At 32.9% G+C, this 18,235-nt stretch overlaps 2 long non-coding RNA genes across 3 annotated transcripts; one reads left to right on the top strand and one right to left on the bottom strand.

The window, feature by feature from the left end:
• Nucleotides 1–784: 784 nt before the first annotated feature.
• On the bottom strand, nucleotides 785–3,060 carry LOC125222844. Its single transcript, XR_007176619.1, has 3 exons — nucleotides 2,863–3,060; nucleotides 1,508–1,569; nucleotides 785–984 (listed from the first exon to the last, which is right to left on the bottom strand). It is a non-coding gene; the product is annotated as an uncharacterized LOC125222844 (long non-coding RNA).
• Nucleotides 1,990–3,643, top strand: LOC125222843. 2 transcript variants are annotated; one of them, XR_007176617.1, is made up of 2 exons: nucleotides 1,990–2,453; nucleotides 2,544–3,643. It is a non-coding gene; the product is annotated as an uncharacterized LOC125222843 (long non-coding RNA). The 2 variants fall into 2 exon arrangements; XR_007176618.1 differs by having other exon boundaries at nucleotides 1,990–2,458.
• Nucleotides 3,644–18,235: the final 14,592 nt, after the last annotated feature.

The following is an 18,235-nucleotide window of genomic DNA, read 5'->3' as shown; positions in this document are numbered from 1 at the left end:
TTAACGGACCAATATTTAGATAAACCATTGAAGCGATTTTGGTTTTTATAGTTTTACCCAAAATAAAAAAATATTTTAATATTTTATTTGTTTTACACTAACTAAACTATATGCTCAGCTGTTTAAATGATTGGACTCATTAAAGCCTTTATTTATATATTGATATCTCGTTGCAGTTGACCGAACTCTAAAATTGGAGAAGATATCGAAATACACAATTTTAGCTTTAGGTACCCCAATTTGATAGATACATCGGAAAACCAAAATTGATTTATAATTCATATTATAATTCCGAAACAGAATCGACATATATGAATCAGAATTTGATACATAATTTAAATGTCCATATCTACCGTTAAATAATTTGTACAGTGATAAACTCATGTTTTAGTCGGTTTAATTGGTATGTTGAGGTGCTTAATATTGAGTTTTGATGTTTGAATTGTCTATTTCCAGCCAATTATCCTATCTTTTGGAGTTTCATGTGTTTGTTGAGTGTTCTAGGATAAATAGATGAAAAAAAGGCAAAAATCCGGCCGATTGTGCATAGGAGGCAGCACGGCCTTCAAAGGCTACACCCGGCCGGGTAGGACTTGAGAACCAGAAAGGGGCCGGAAAACGACACCCGGCCGGGTGAATTTCCAGCACAAATATTCCACCCGGCCGGGTATCCTGAAGACAGTGTCACGACCGCACCTTGCTAGGGATAGCAAACGCGGTTTATCGCGACTAGGGGAGGATTTAAGAAGCGGGGGAAGAAAGGGGAATCTCGGCACAACTGAAATGAACGAAATCAAATTGGAATGACTGAAAAATATATCAGAGTACACAATACAAAACAACATAAGTTCAACTTTTACACTGCAGCGGAAGAGTCAAGAGAGAATGACACCGTGTATGGAGACACGATTCATCCGAGCATTATAATACTGAAACACATTCGCCATCTTTGCTCAACACCGCCCTTCGTCATCACCGCTTAACCTGCACATTTTTAAAACATATGCAGGGCTGAGTACTTGATGTACTCAGTGAACACAATGCCGAAATATATTTTCATAAAAACTGGTTTTGTCAAGCCATAACTGAGTGAACTCGGGGTTTTATTGAAAATGCCCGAGAACACTAAAAACATTTTCTCTTTAAAACTGTGACTGCGCAGTCAATTTTTCCTGGAACATATACCATATCTGAACTTCATTCTGGTGCCGGGAATGTGGCCACATTCCACGGTCACAATGACCGGCCAACTCGAAGGATGGCTCCCGGTCCCTGGTGTACACTAGCCTGAGCAGGGAATCACTCCCACACTCAGACCCGAATTCGATTCACAACATAACTGGTCTAGTAGGGTCGCTCCCCTTTCTAGACGAACAGATAGGTAATGCTCAAAACAAAAACATGGCAAGACAAAACATACTTTGAATTTAAATAACTGAAAGCATTTTTCACCACATAATAATGTAGGATAGAAAGCCCATAAAAATACTTTAGTTCGAAAGCCCACCTCGTTCGTTTAATTTTCCTTAACTTGAATTTCTTGCTCTGTCCTTAATTTGCGGAGATAACCTTTTTGAAAACATCACCACATAATAATATAAAACACTAATTAGACTTCAAGAAAATCTTAAACTCTAATAGGAATGCATGCCTCCTAATTAATCCCTTTTATTTATTTATTTTTTTCATTATTCTTTAAAACATTCCTAAAACTCGCATACTATTTAATGTTTCTTCGTTCACTATTCTCGGCTTCGATTGAATTAAACTTTATACTTAACTTCAAAATTTACTCTTATGCAAAACTCTAAAATAAATCCAAGGAACAATTATTTGATCTTAGTTACAAGAAACCATAAAAATTATAATCGAACCTTAGATTAAAACATAGGCTAAAATATAATTAAATTTTGAAAATGGGCCTTCCTACATTTATTTACTACAGCACCAAATTATTAAAAGGTTGGCCCAGATTCATTTTTTTTTTTTTTTTCACTGGTTCAACCCAAATGAATTATCATTAGCCCAATAGCAAATAATAATAAACAATAAACAATATATATATACTCCCAATTCATCTTCCTCCTCATTTCACCGTAGCCAAAAATTAGAGGAAGTCCCCCCCTTTTCAATTGCTGCCATCGCCGCCCCCCCGTCCGCCGTCGCCGCCTCCACCTCCGGCGGGGCCCTCTCTCTCTCTCTCTCCCCTCCATCCGTCTCTCTTCTTTCTCTCCTCTCTCCCTCTCTTTCTTCTCTCACTCCTCTCTCCTCTCTCGGCCCTGCTTACGCCGGCGTCGTCGCCGCTGCTGTGCGCGCGGCGGCTCACCGTCGCTGCCTTCTCCCTCTCGGATTCCGCCGCCGTCACCGCCATGCACCACCTAGACCGCCGCCGACCTCTCTACCTATCTCCCTCTTTCTCTCGGATCCGCCGCTCCCTCGCCATTCTCCGACAGGTAAGGTAGGCCAGTTTATCAGTTATCCCTTTTGTTTTATTTCTAAAGATTAAATCTTTAATTTCAAGGTTTGGTATTTTTAACTTGTAGATTTGTGAAGGGGCGAAATCAGTGATGGATTCGAAGGAGGTTGGGCTGTCATCGTTGGCTGACAGTTTCCTAGCTCGCCCGGAATCCGACAGATTCATGACCGTGAGATAAGTTTTCCTAGCTTGTGCTTACTTGGTGGTAGGACTTGGTTTGTCTACTCTATGGATTTGGTGACTCTTGAATAATGTGTTGCTACTTGGAAGACTCATGGTGAAACATGTAAATCTTGGTGTGAATTTTTAACTTTGGGCAGATTCTACTTGCAACTATATGTATGCAGACTTGTACATATGAAAGAAAAGAAGGGCTTGGTGTTTACCTTTTGATGTGGGAACAAAGTGTTGTTGGATTGTAGGCTTGATCCTACGATTGTCTGCAGCTCTCTGCAACTCTCCCTCCTCGTACTCCTTTATTCTATATATGTGTATGAAGAGAATTTGTAGAATGTTTGATAGTGATGGGTTTCCTGAAGTGGAAAGGCTGGGGTTTATATAGTTGCTATTTCTTCAAGTTGCTATGCAAGTGGAGGGGGGTTTAACAATGGGGAAGGTTTAACATGGGGGAGGTTTAATCTGGGGAGGTTTACTGCCAAAAGATCTCCTCAAAATCTCCTAAGGATCTAATTTGGATCCTATTTCTTGATCTTACGGCTAAAAATATAGCTTGAGAATTGAGGGAGCATTTGAAGCTTTGATCTCTCTGCACTTGCATTTAATGTCCATTCGGTTGAAATCTTGCAAAGATTTTGATTGGATTTGGGAATGAATTTCATCAAATCTATTATTGGATTTCATTTGATACTCCCTAATCCATTCAAAGATTTACTCCACAATTTATTTTGTTACTCTCTCTAATTCTCTTCTTTTGTAGTAAATAGCATCTATTTATGGAGCATGGGCTATCCTCGTCGATGTATCGGCTTTCCTCGGAGCTTGAGCACGACCGTTGAGCGGCTGCCCGAACTTGCATGCCTATCTCTTATTGTAAAAGATTAGGATTTGGTTGTATTGTATATTTTAATTGGACTTCTCGTATCATGTACTATTATTTGGATTTATTATTTTAAATTAATCGTGGTAAAACCAACAACTCCTATTGTATATTTCGTCTTGATTTCTTTATAACTCAAAAAGATCGATATTAAAAATTCAAACGGGCAGTTTATAAATACTACATTGATCTCTTATTTATAATTATTTGTAGTTAAGATTATAATAATAATACTAAGGTTCAAAAGTTGGGGATGTTACACTGGGTACGTCAGTTTGACGCGTCTGAAAGCTAAAAATGATATTTTTAAAGTGGAAAAACGGGAAGAAAAGGCTAGGGTTGGATGAGACGAGAATCATTCTCCACCTACCGCCTCCATCACTCACACACACCCCCAAGAACACTTGGAGAGAAGAATTGAAGATTGAAGACTCCAGATCGGAAGATTGAAGACTTCATTCCATAGATTTGTTCCACAGGACTTCTTATTATCTATCTTTCATGTTTTTGTTCGGATTCTTTGTGTTAAACTTAGTTTTCTCCATGAACATGAGTAGCTAAACACCTTTTTGTAGAATTCTTGGTGAAGATGCATTAATTTCATAGTTTTTATCCAATTGATTTTATTCTTACCTTGCTCTTGTAGTTATTTGATTATTCTTGGGTTTATTCCTTTCAATTGCTTGATCACCACTTGATTGTGTAGGATTAATTAGATTAATCGGGAGATGAAATAATTAATCTGGAAATAGGAATAATTCACCCCTTAATGCAATAAAACTCGGGAGAGTTGAGGTTTTGAGTGGGGTCTTTGACCTAATCGAGCTTTTGGGAGTTGGGGGTTTTAGGATTAGAAGGGGACTTCAATCCTAGCACCTAATCTACAGGATTAGAAGGGGACTTCAATCCTAGCACCTAATCTACAGGTTTCTCACCTCGGGAGTGGGTTTAATCTATAATTGTGGTCGACTTAGTAACTCTAGAGACACCAAAAGGTAAGACAATTTGATTGGATAAGAGCTTGGAATTGTGCATCGGATCCTTGAGTTTTACAATTTTTTTCTCCATATTATCTTTTCACTCCGTGTTTACTTGCTTTTACTTGTTTATTTGCTTATTATATTTTTTCGTAGTGTTAGAAAATAATCAAACCTTTCATGATTCTCTAGATAGTAGTCAACATTTGTTCATGGTAGTTAAGTTGATACGAATTTGTCTCTGTGGGATACGATACTCTTGCTTGTTAATTGCTACACTAGTCTCGTACACTTGTAGGTATCACTTGTGTTAAAATAAGTCAAGTCATATAGACAATGCTGTCGTGTCACGTTTTAAATAATTTTAAATGTTTGGGACGAGGAAAAATATTTATTATCAATAGAAGCAAAGGGAAACAGTAACAAAGAATCTTTATTCCATTCAATAACTGGTACCTACCGGCGCCCGCGTCACTATATGAAAAGATGGTGTGGACTCCGCATTGCCTCAGTAATCACTGCTGCCTCACTTTTTTTTTTTTTTAAAGTCATGTCCATATAATTTAAATTAAGAGTGAACTATAAAAATAATCTCTGGACTATGTGTTTATCTTCCCAATGATCACCGAACTTTAAAAATATCCTTAGACAATTTCGGACTAAGCGTTTATCTCGAAAATAGTCATTTTTCACTGTTTCGTGACGAAAATACCCTTTTGGGGGTTTAGGGGATTTGGACAATTTGGTCTTTTTATATTTTAAATTTGATATTATTTCAGTGATGTACTAAATCTGATATTATTTCAAAATTATCATTCTTCTTTCCTTTTGTCATCCTTCAATTTGTTTCTTTATTTCAATATTAGATTTAATTTTATAAAATTAAATTTTAAATTTTAATTTTTAATTATCAATAAATTTTTTTAATTATTAAAATTACTATTAAATAACAAAGTATTAGTTTTAATCAATATTTGATAGAGTCTAATATTTAATCAATAATGTACGGTGACGCCTTAGTTTTAATCAATATTTAATAGTTTTAATTATAAATAGATCATATAACACGATTTATTCCGAAATAAATATGCATCTAATGTATAGGAGAATTTGACTAAAAATATTATGAAGTTGACTAAAAATTTGATACTACTAAAAATTTGATATAGGAGAATTTTTGTTGAAATTTTCTAGTCAATTTTGATTTTTTTTTAAATTAATAAACGAAAATTATATTAGTCTTACATTAGATGCATATTTATTTTCGGAATAAATCGTGTTATATGATCTAAGAAGAATGATAATTTGAAATAATATCAGATATAGTACATAACTGAAATAATATCAGATTTAAAATGTAAAAAGACCAAATTGCTCAAACCCCTCAAAAGGGTATTTTCGTCACGAAACAGTGAAAAATGACCATTTTCGAGATAAAACGCTTAGTCCAGGGTTGTCTGGGGATATTTTTTAAAGTCCAGGGTTCATTGGCGAGATAAACGTACAGTTCAGGGACTATTTTTATAGTTCACTCTTAAATTAAAAGCACATTTTATATGATCATAATAAATTATTCTCCAGTCCACAATAAGAGTCACATTTGGTGTGAGAAGAGTTTGAAATGTAAAGAATAATAAATTGAAAAAGTTAGTAAAATATGAGATCCATTTTTTTGTATTAATTTTATAATAAAATGTGAGTGAAGTGAGTTAGTGGAACGTGGGATCTACTTATCAATTATAGTAAATATGAAATGTGACTCTTATTATGGGATGAACCGAAATGAAAAAGGTGATTTTTATTATTGGACCGAGATAGTAATAAAGAAAAATAAAAAGCGTACTAGTCTTTAGAATTTTATCCCTTTTCTTTTAATCGTAGTGGTATTTATTTTTGCCTATGATGAAGTAATATTATGTGACATAACTGAAACTTCTAGATTGTATTTTTATTTTTTACTTTCACAAGCTCTCTCCATCGATACATAGTAACACAAAGATTAAAACAAGCAAAAAAAATTGTGTGGATCTGAAAACACGGTGTCTCTATTCCAATTTAATTCAATTTAATTACAAGAATCGTCAATTTTGGGAAGAGTAGTGACAGTTATGCATAAATTTATAGTATTTATTTAGGGTTTAGGGGAAGAGTAGTGACAGTTATGCATAAGTGAAAACTTGAAGTATTTTATATTTAAATAAATTCATTTATTTTAACTAATTGAAAATAAATTAACCCCTTTGCAATCATTTAAGAAAAAGATTAATTTTTTCATGTTGATATCTGCAATATCACATGGGAACATCTAAAATTAAATTAAGCCTCCTGGAAAAACTCAATTACTTTTGGTTAATAGGAGTATTAGAAATGGGAAAAAACGTTGGTATTCCACTCACGTGAGGTAGATATATAAAGATTAGGGCTGGCTAAATCTTTGTATATTATCTAAACAAATTATTTAAATCTTTGTAGTACTCCCTTCGTCCCACTCAAGATTAGGACTGACTAAATATACCGAAATACTGCACTTAGCGTACCAAAAAAATATCGAAAATATCGAATTTGCGGTACGGTACGATACCTTACCGATAGATTTCGGTACGGTAAAGGTATAGATTTTCCTATACCGTGGTATACCGCAATATACCGCATTTACGATATTTGCCAAAAATTCGGTATATATGTTGTATTTAAAATTTATATAAAAATAGTTAATATGTTAAAATCCTTAACCCTACTTCCATATTTTAGTTCAGCCGCCCCCAACCCTAAACACACTCATGCAGAGATGCAAATCAAGTTCACTGTATAGATTTGATTGTGGTGTAGTTTTAATCTTTTGGACATTATTTAAATAGGTGAAATATTATTTTAAATATTTGGCTATAATAGAATTTTTGTAGTATGAAACACAGATATAACGGTATGTCATATCTTATTTGGTATGCCGTACTCGATATGTCATACCTAATTTCGGTATAACGTGAAAGTATGGTATACCGCATAGACGGTATGGTAACGGTATCGGAAATAATCAAACCGAATTTTCGGTATATCGCAATGCGGTATACCAAAATATTTGGTAAGTATAGGTATAACATTTTCTCATACCACAATTTGCGGTACGGTATGTGATATGACATTCTCGGTGCGGTATACCGTACCGTGCCGCCCTTACTCAAGATGACCACATTCTTGAGTGACACGGGATTTTATGAAGTGTTGTTAGGTAGAATAAGGTAGAGAGGAAAAAGATAGTTGAACATTTTTAATGAGGAGAGAGGAGGTTATTTTCAAAATTTGGAAATGATCATCTTAATTAGAACAAACAAAAAAAAGGAAAGATGGTCATCTTGAATTAGACGGAGGGAAGTATTATTTAAATTATTGCATTACAATCGGGAAATTAATATATATTTATAGTATTATTTAAAAAATATTCAATGGTTTGTTTTTAAATGATTCATTTTTAAGTTAATGCTTGATTGCAACCATAATTTAAATAAATTCATTTAAATAAAATAAACTACAACTCAATTTAAGGCAACATAAATTACAACTTGATGCATATAAAAATATTGATATATATAAAATTACTATAAATTACTGTTGCAACCAAGCATCAAACTAAAAATGAATGCTTTAAAATATACATTCAATATTTTCTAAATAATGGAGTACTACAAATACATATTAATTTCTCAATTTTAATGCAATAATTTAAATAATACTATAAAGATTTAAATAATTTATTTTTAGATAACACTATAAAGATTTAAATAATTTGTTTTGAGATAATATACAAAGATTTAATAATTCCACAAGATTTTTTATCGTTAAAAAATTACAAAAGAAGTACATAAATATTCAAATATCATAAGTTTAGTCCTTAGATCATAGTACTAAACAGACAAATATAGCCCTCAAGGACTAAAGAGCGTATAATAAAAATTGGGACTGAATTTAAGAGATGAATTTTTTTGACTAAAAATGTAACTTAATAAATATTGGGTACTGAAAAAAAATTGCAAACTCCATTTTTTAAGTTTTGGTTTTCAGTTCATTCTTTTAAATAAAGTAATCTGATTACACGTGTTTATAATTTACTCATATATCAGAGATAGTGGCAATCATTACACAATTACGTTCATTGCAAAAATAAACTACCGTACTCTTTCTTTCTAATTAGAAATGAAACGTTTTCTTTTTTTATCTGTCTCATTAAAATTGAAATATTTTTAAAAATGAAAACAATACTCTCTCTATTTTTTCTTCTCTCTTACTTTACTCTTTCTTCATTAACTTACAAAACAACACTACATAAAATCTTGTGCCGAAAAGCAAATGTTGCATATTTAATGGGACGGAGTATTTATTAACGGTAAAAACATTAACGATATCACTGAAAACATAACAAGGGACTTTTTAGTAAAAAATAAAGTAACTATAAGAAGTTCAAATTAAAATAATATGTAATCATTGCATTTTATGAATAAAAGTTCTTCATGTCATTATTAATTTAATTCATTATTGAGGTACAATAATATAGCAGGTTCTTTTTACTTTTTTGTCCTTAATTTTTTAAGCGTCTGTTTACAGAAAATCAGGGATTAGTGGAGCAAATCCGTCCGTCCGTTCAGTGTCGTTGAGCACGAGCTCGTCCGTCCGCCGCTGCGAGCTGTCCGTCCGTGCCAGCGGCACGGCGCTGCTCTTAGCTAAGAGCACGTCCGTGCCGCTGAGCAGCCCTACGTGGCACGTCCTGATTGGCCAACGGCTTAGCCGTTGGCAAATTCGAATTTTCTTTTTTTTTAAAAAAAAATTCATAAATAATTCGAAATAATATCAAAAATAAAAAAATATATATTTTTGGATTCCCAAAAAAATAGAGCCGTTTATGGACGTTTTTTTGGATTTTTGTGAATTTTTTTTTATCCCAAAATCATCTATAAATACACACATTCATCATCCACTTTTCACATCAAATTATCTCTCATTCAAACTAAATCAAATACATCTTCCTCTCTCACTCAAACCCTCTCTAAAAAATTCAAAAATGGATTTCACCAATCTCATTGCGGAAGCGGAGCGCGAAGAACAAGAATATTATGAACAATATCGTGCCGCCTATGAAGCCTATGTCGCCGCCAATACCCCCGCCCCTCAACCAACTAGATCAAAACGTCGCTACATCCCTCGTGATCGAGAGGGAGCCCACGAAAGGCTCGTTGCCGACTATTTTTCCGACCAGCCGCGGTATCCAGAAGATTACTTTCGGCGCCGTTTTCGCATGTCAAAACGGTTGTTTATGCGTATTGTCAACACATTGTCCACCCGTGTCGAATACTTTCAATCAGGTGTAGACGCAACCGGTCGGCAAAGTCTCTCGGCGTTGCAAAAGTGTACTTGTGCCATCCGACAACTTGCTACTGGGCAAACGGCTGACCTCTTCGACGAGTATTTGCATGTCGGTGAGTCAACTAGAATCCTATGCCTCAAGAATTTTTGCGACGGCGTTCGTTCTGCTTTCGACGCGGAATTCCTTCGGGCACCCACCATCAATGATTGTCAACGGTTGCTTCGTCTTCACGAAACAGTCCACGATTTTCCCGGTATGCTAGGCAGCATTGACTGCATACATTGGAAGTGGAAGAATTGCCCGACTACTTGGAGGGGGCAATTCTTAAGCGGCCACAAAGGCGGCGGCCCAACGCTTATCCTTGAAGCGGTCGCCGACTACCGCCCATGGATTTGGCATGCATATTTTGGTGTTGCCGGATCCAACAATGACTTGAACGTGTTATATTCTTCACCACTCTTCGATGATGTTTTGAATGGTGTAGCACCGGCGATCGACTTCACCGTCAACGGAAATGCATACCACATGGGTTACTATCTCGCCGATGGTATCTACCCAAGGTGGTCGACTTTCGTGAAGTCGTTCAGCAATCCACAAGAGCCGAGACGGATTCTTTTTGCGCAGCGTCAAGAGTCTGCTCGGAAAGACGTCGAAAGAGCTTTTGGGGTCCTTCAAGGCCGATTCAACATTGTGAAGTCCCCTTCTCGGCTTTGGTACGTTAAGAATATCGCCGACATCATGTACACGTGCATTATCTTGCACAACATGATTATAGCTGACGAAGGACCGAGGGACGGCTAACTTTTACGACGATGATGAAGCCGGAAGCTCAACCGCGAGGTCTCCCCCACGCCGAGGTGTGCATACGACGGTGAACGAGAGGATCGAAAGAAGACACACAATGCGCGATACAAGAGCCCACACTGAGCTACAAAAAGATCTAATCAATCACATTTGGGCGAAATTCGGCAACGAGTAGTGGGTCTTTTTAATTTTATGGATTTTAATTATGTAATTTTTAATTTTTAGGATTTTAATTATGTAATTTTTAATTTTTAGTATTTTAATTATGTAATTTTTAATTTTTAGGATTTTAATTATGTAATTTGTAATTATTTTATAATTTGTAATAATATTCCGGGTATTTTTAATGCATTTTAATATTGTGGAAATGTTTTTATTTAAATTGAATAATGGTGGTGACCCTTGAGCTTGTCCTTAGCTAAGAGCACGGATGTGGGTGTTGTGCTTTTAGCTAAGGAAAAGGAGTAAAAATGGGTCCGGACCCAACTCCGTGCTCTTAGCTAAGAGCACGGATGGAGATGCTTATGTGGTTCAAGTTCATTTATGTTCTTTCACGAATACTCATGATGAATATGGCTTGATGTTCTATTCGTTATCCCGCCATTACTACATGCATGATACCAAATTGTACTATTTTTTTATTTTTTTATAATTTTAATTTACCATTTTTAAATAAATAATAATACAAAATTCTTTCTATATAAATTGTAGCTAGTGGTAGACGAAAGTACATATCCTAGAAAAGCCCTTTTGGCTTTTCCTTGAGATTTTGTTGGCCAAAAATGGACGAGAAATCAAGCACACAGCCTCTTCTCTCAAGAAATGAGAATTTGAAGGCCACGCCCAATTTTCTTTTTTCATCAACAAAATGGATTTTGAAAGTTTCAATGTGGGTGATTTTCATTGCATGGGCTGCTCTTATATTTCTCTATCCAATCAATACCTCGCTCCTTAAATGCTCCACAGTGAGTCCAACTTTTATCTTAGAGGACTTTTCTTCAAACCACTTGGGCTTGTTGATCAACAGTCTTTTGGATTTGTCAAACACTACTAGAAAATTCACATATTATGACATGTATAAATGCAACTAGAAAACTATTTTCTTGACACTTTAGGTGTAATGGCACTTATTGCACATGTGAGGAAAAAAAGTGTGATAACAAGTATAGTGTGAAGATAAATCCTTCTTTATCACACTCAAAAAGTGTCAAGAAAAAACTCTTGTCATCGCAATTTATATTGTCACAAACTCTTATTTTAAACTACACTATAAATGCACGAAAGTTTACAAATAAACCCCACAAATATATATTATTACAACTTCCAACCTATATTTATTTGATTTATACTTTTGACCTACAAATTGCTATAATTTGTATTTTCATCCTATAAATATTTATAAATTACATTTAATCCTTCATATTATTATATTTACATCTTTATTAAATATATAATTACATTTTCACTTTCAATGTAAAAAAATTATATTAAATTGCTATTAACCATCCAACAAAATTTATATAAACAACTAATTCAAATAAAATAAAATGCTAAATTTGAATAACAAAAATATATAATTATATTTTCACTTTCAATGTAAAAAAATCATATTAAATTGCTATTAACCATCCAACAAAATTTATATAAACAACTAATTAAAATAAAATGCTAAAGTTGAATAAAAAATCTAATGTCATAATGATCTTACATCAAAAACCTACGAATAAATAGTAGTAGTACTAATAATTGAGGTCCAAATATTTCTAAAAGTGCAACACATATTTGAAACATAATACTTCAGCCTTGCAAATCTGCCAACCTGCGATAAAGAATAGAAGTAGGAGCATTAAATAATATAAACAATCACATAATCAAGCATTAAATAACATACACAATCACATAATGAACAACTCGTCATCTTTACTATGTGTCGCCATCACCTCTCTCTCTCTCTCCATACACTTTGCGGGGGGATAAGTTAATGGCTATGACAAATTTTGGAGTAAGAAAACAAATCTAAACAAAATTTTGTAAATTATTGCATATGCAAATAAAATTCTACAACTTTGAATGATAACAACTGAACACTAATCATAAACATTAATGCAAATCTATAAAATAACTACAGAAAATAGTATATTTTAATATCCACATACAAAGGCCGGGCAAAAACAATACATGTAGAGCACTTATCTAGTGAATTAAAATATAAATATCCAACTAAAATTGAATTCAATAGTAGTACGTCCACACACAGAGAGAATGCACATGTCCACTAAAAAGTAGTAGTATAAATTAACACGAGTAGTTCAAACAATATAATTAGTAATCAAATTTAGAGTACCTGTCATCTTAATGTGGATCGGAAATTATAAATATCCAATGGATGTCACGCAAATTATGTATTTCCTGCTCTTTGATTCACCAACTTCTTTGCTCGAGCTTTTTGGTTTCTCTTATATATTCAAATAGCAAGTCAAAAATCAAAATGATAAGTAGATTCATAGCTTAAATGAAATATCATTACACATAGAAAAACTAGAATAAACCTTCGTATCTTCCGCTCTCCAGTAAGCAAGACATTTGATCCATTGATCCTCCAAAACTCTATCATCCTTGGCATGTATTAATTGCTCGATAGGTACGTCAGCCCAATACCTCGTTTTCAAATAATGCTTCCAGCTTCTCCATTGAACTCTGATGGAGGACAAAACCCATTTTTCGGCAATGATAGGGATAGTGAATCGTAACTACATTAGACAGACAAACATTGTTATACTATGTATATACAATTGCCAATGGCCTGGAACAAAAAATAGATTACACTAATTCTTAAAGAGTTAAATAAAATAGAACTTAAATAACAATTGATAATGATATCATGTGATAATCGAGAGTATTCTGATTTGATGTCCAAAAAAGTACTCTTAACAAAGCTACATCCAATGATTTAAACTTCATGCAAGAACTCATACATGTGTCAGCTTCATAGCAAGAATTCAGCTAGTAATGAGTACTAAGTATATGTGATAATAGGATTCATATGAAAAATAAGCATTAAAAAGTAAGATCAATGCATGTCAAAACATAAGCCACATGTTAAATAACATAACAAATGCTTAATAAATGTATTAAATGAGAAAGCTAATTTAGTCCAAAAGCATAGAAGGATAAACGAGCATGATAAATTAAATAATCTACACTCTTTTTAAATGTTATTACCTTTACAACTTCAAGCATCTCAACTTTTTTCCCCCTCGGTATGGCATGCCAATTAATAACATCTAATGGACAATATTTACCATTTCTTGCGATTGAAACTAAGAAATGGCAAAGCTTGCTTCTTTCACCACCTATAGGCTGACCAAACTCATTATACTCAATAGAAATGAGTGGTGGGTTTGGAGGGCGACCCCAAATATCTGCCATAAAGGTAGGGCCTCTGCTTTCCTTTCCAATAGATTCAGGTCCAGATGCACTACCTTTAAGCACAAAAAATTATGATTAGTCTATTATCTAAAAGATTAAGGAGCTTATCAGAGTGCGTGATTGCCCATTACTTTCCTCCTCTTCTTCGACGTCAACACTTATATCCTCATTTGGCAATTGTGGCACACTCCCATGCCTATGGTTTGAATATGGAAACATGTTCAAAGCTTCTTTATTATTGCTCATTGTTGTCTTAGTTGTAAAACCTGCTAATCATTATAAAATTTATATTAAAAGATATGTTAACTACCTAACAATATAGTACGACCAAAGAAAAGATCAACTCAATCAGGTAATTTAAATTTTAACAAGTACTACAAAAATTACTAGTAAAGAATAAATTTTTTAATATGTAGTATTATATTTTTGAGACATCCGAAACAAAAGATTATATCATGTCAATTGAACGGATAAGTGGGGATTATAACTAGATAATTGAAACTCAATTAATGATGAAAGGCTTCTCAAATTAACAAGTACTACAATGTACTAAAAATAGGAAGAAAATTTAGAATTTAATAATGCATCAATGAGATTATTAAGATTACAGCATGGAAAAATGGAATTTAGGGGTGAAATTATTTGAATCAAGATGTTTTATAGTTGTCAAAATAAATCCATCAGATTCTATTTAGTTTCACTATTTAATCGAAACATAACACGATTTTCTTTCCCAACTATCACCTAGAAACCGAGTATTTTTTTTTTACCTTCACTAGTATAAACCTTTGTGCTGACATATTTCGTTCCTCATGCAAATGAGCACTTTTTTAAATCTGTATCCCTCCTTTAGAAGTCATATGTAACTACATACATTGAAGTGAAAATAAGTAAAGACAATAGGTGGCAAAAATGATAGTGAAACTTGAGATCATTTCATCAAACTTTTGGGGGTTAAAACAAAAAATTACTTTAAACTTGATCACATCGCATAATAAAATTCAATTGAAATCTATAATACGTGATTAAAACATAATAACCTATGTCAGCAACAATAGATTATCATTCCCATGAATATATTACATCATTCGTTCTCAAAATAATTTCACAGAAAAACTCACCTTGCAAGAATCAAAGGTAGACCTCAGCTTGAATTTCTTCTCGTCTTTATTCTCTGTGCTAAACTATTTGATATAATTGTGAATTCCTAAATTTGCTTAGAGTTGTGGGAGGAGTGGACGGTTGTGAGATTCATGTTTTGGCGCATGATGTATCTCCCGCTAAATCCCTAATTTGTTCTCTCTTAATGTATCCCCGCTAAATCCTTAATTTGTTCTCCCTAATTTATCAATAAAGATATTCGACATCTGTACATAAATTGGATTAATACTTTTAAATATATTTGATATATACATTATATATTGTACACATCGACAAAGATATGTATGTAATAATGATAAAATAATAGAAAAGTATTCCACCAATTTTCTAAACATGTTTCGTTTCTTTCTTTAATATTATAAAATTAATAATCATTAATTTAATAATCAGCTCGTCTACCACAATGCTAAGATTATAACGTACCCCCCTTCGTCCGCGAATAGGAGCCCCATTTTTCCATTTTAGTCCATCCGCGAATAAGAGTCCTGGTTCACTTTGACCATAAATAGTAATAGGGTCCTACCTTCCACTAACGCATTTCACTCACATTTCATTTAAAACTAATATATACAATTAGGACCCTTATTCCACTAACTTTTTTTCACTCATTTTTCTTAACATTTTTTAAAACCCGTGCCGCCCATGAATGAGACTCCTAATGGCGGACGGAGGGAGTATCTCACAATTATTCATCGTAAAACACCCTTGTGACTTATTTAGTGCTAAGTGCACTCTATTTTAACTTATTTCCTATTGCATTTCAATATTATTTTGTCTAACGCATCGAACACCATCGTAATATATTAGCAATACATTACAAACACGTGCGGACGCAGAAATAATAGTAGAGGCGAATCCAAAATCGAAAAGTGGGGGGGTCGGAGTTGCCACTATGCTTCGTCCTCGGTGTCACAAAAACATGCATCAAAATGAAAACCAAAAAAAAATATGCCTCATGTTTTAGTGATATAAGTAGTATTTTTTTATTTTTTCCACTTAATTCATAAAACAACACTACATAAAATCTCGTGCCGAAATAAAAAATATTCCACTTAGAATGGGACGGAGGGAGTATGATACGAGCATTATTAGTTAGATAAATTAGGATTTGCATATCTTTTTCGTATCTTTGTTTTCTTGTTCATTAAGTTAGTTATTAGCTTTATAAATATGAGCTATTGTAATAATTTGATAAATCAATCAATAGAATATCAATATTATCGTTCATTCTGTTCTCCAAGTGATAAAACCGTCGTGCTCGACGGGCACTTGCCCGCGACATGCATTTATCGATCGCCAATCTACGGACGCCGATCAGCCCGGTAGGAGGTTTATCCTATCAGAGTAGTATCTACTAAAATATACGTACAACATTTTTTTATATATTATATTTAAGTCATTCACAATTTTAATCAAATATATGTTAAAATCTTTACTACATATCTTTTTTGTATTCTTTTAAAAGCATAATCTTTTATTAATAAAGACTCTTACGTACATATTTTCTACCACTATAATCATATTATAAATAAAAATTGATTTTAAATATATAAAAATAATTTACATAGCAAGATTTAATATATAAAAGTTTAGTATACCAAAAATTCCGCCAAACTAAGTAATCATATCATAACTAAAATTTAATTAGATATAATAATTAGAATTAACAAATACTCCATAGAACAAAATTATTCATTTTCCACCAACATAATATCTTATCATTCCTGCTTGCGTTGCGAGAAGCACATGCCAAAAAAGATTGAAATCCATTTTAGTATTCCGTTGTTATTCTTAACTTTGTCATCCAACTACTATTCATATTCTTTCAATATATTCCACCAAATCTATATAAATAATAAAGTAAATATAAACAACTTAGTAAATTGGATAATGGATTAAAAATAAAATACCAAACAAAACTATGTAAACATTTTTGTTTTGTAAAATTAGCTGTGCTCAATCAACAAGCACTTAAGAAATCCATTAGTAAAGTAGTTGAATTAGGAGTTCATCATGTGTCTTACAAAATTCACTTGTCTGTGGGCTATAACAGAAACACGAAAATGACCAAATTACCGTCTCCATTAATTTTTCCAACTTATGAGGACCACAAAAGCAATTATATTAGGACGTGTTTCATGTACACAGTTATAGTGATTTTGGTTAGTCAAATTTCTCTATTTTGCATCTAGGGGCTCCAAAAAATTTAGAGGGAAAAATTTAGATTCTAATTTCAATTTTGGCAATTATGCTAGGTCTAAAGTGATAATTGAATGGCTGAAAAAGGCCTACTTTGGAGCCCCTATAAGCAAAGTGCAAATTTGCACTTACATGGCTGAAAAAGGCCTACTATGAGAGAAAAGGACTAAAGTGCAAATTGAAAATTATACAAGAATGTATACGGGAGTATTAGTATTATTAATAAAATAATATTATTAACAAAAATAGTAATTTAATGAATAAAATTATTAGTCATAATTATATTTATTAAATATTTTATTCCGTAATGAATCATGGACGAGTGTTGTTGTAAAATTTATTACTATAAAACAATAGTTGTTTGCTATTAATTTTTTTAACTAATTTACAAACCACTTTTACGTATATATAAACACTCTTTGTATATAATGATGTGAGAAATATCATTTAATTTTCTCATGTGCACTGCGTTTAAATATGTCAACTAAAAATGAAGTTAGAGATTGAAACATTAGAATTGTAGAAATTATAATAAAAATAGTAAGTATATAATCTTTCTTGGTTTTTTTAATTATTATTAACTACTTAAATTTATATACTAATTTATTTTCTGAATTCATATAAAAGTTTTCTTTAAAAGACAGTAATAACTCAGTTAATTATTCTAAACATAATCGGTGGATATAATCATATAGTCGTGTAGGCTTAATTTATTTTATATTCTATTTAATCTAAAAATCAGAGCATATATATTCTTAATACCGATTTTCATTTTC

The sequence above is a fragment of the Salvia hispanica genome, chromosome 4 (genome assembly GCF_023119035.1).
Source record: "Salvia hispanica cultivar TCC Black 2014 chromosome 4, UniMelb_Shisp_WGS_1.0, whole genome shotgun sequence".
Taxonomy (NCBI): domain Eukaryota; kingdom Viridiplantae; phylum Streptophyta; class Magnoliopsida; order Lamiales; family Lamiaceae; genus Salvia; species Salvia hispanica.
Note: the sequence above shows the minus strand (reverse complement) of the source record. Positions and strands in the feature narration are given on the sequence as shown.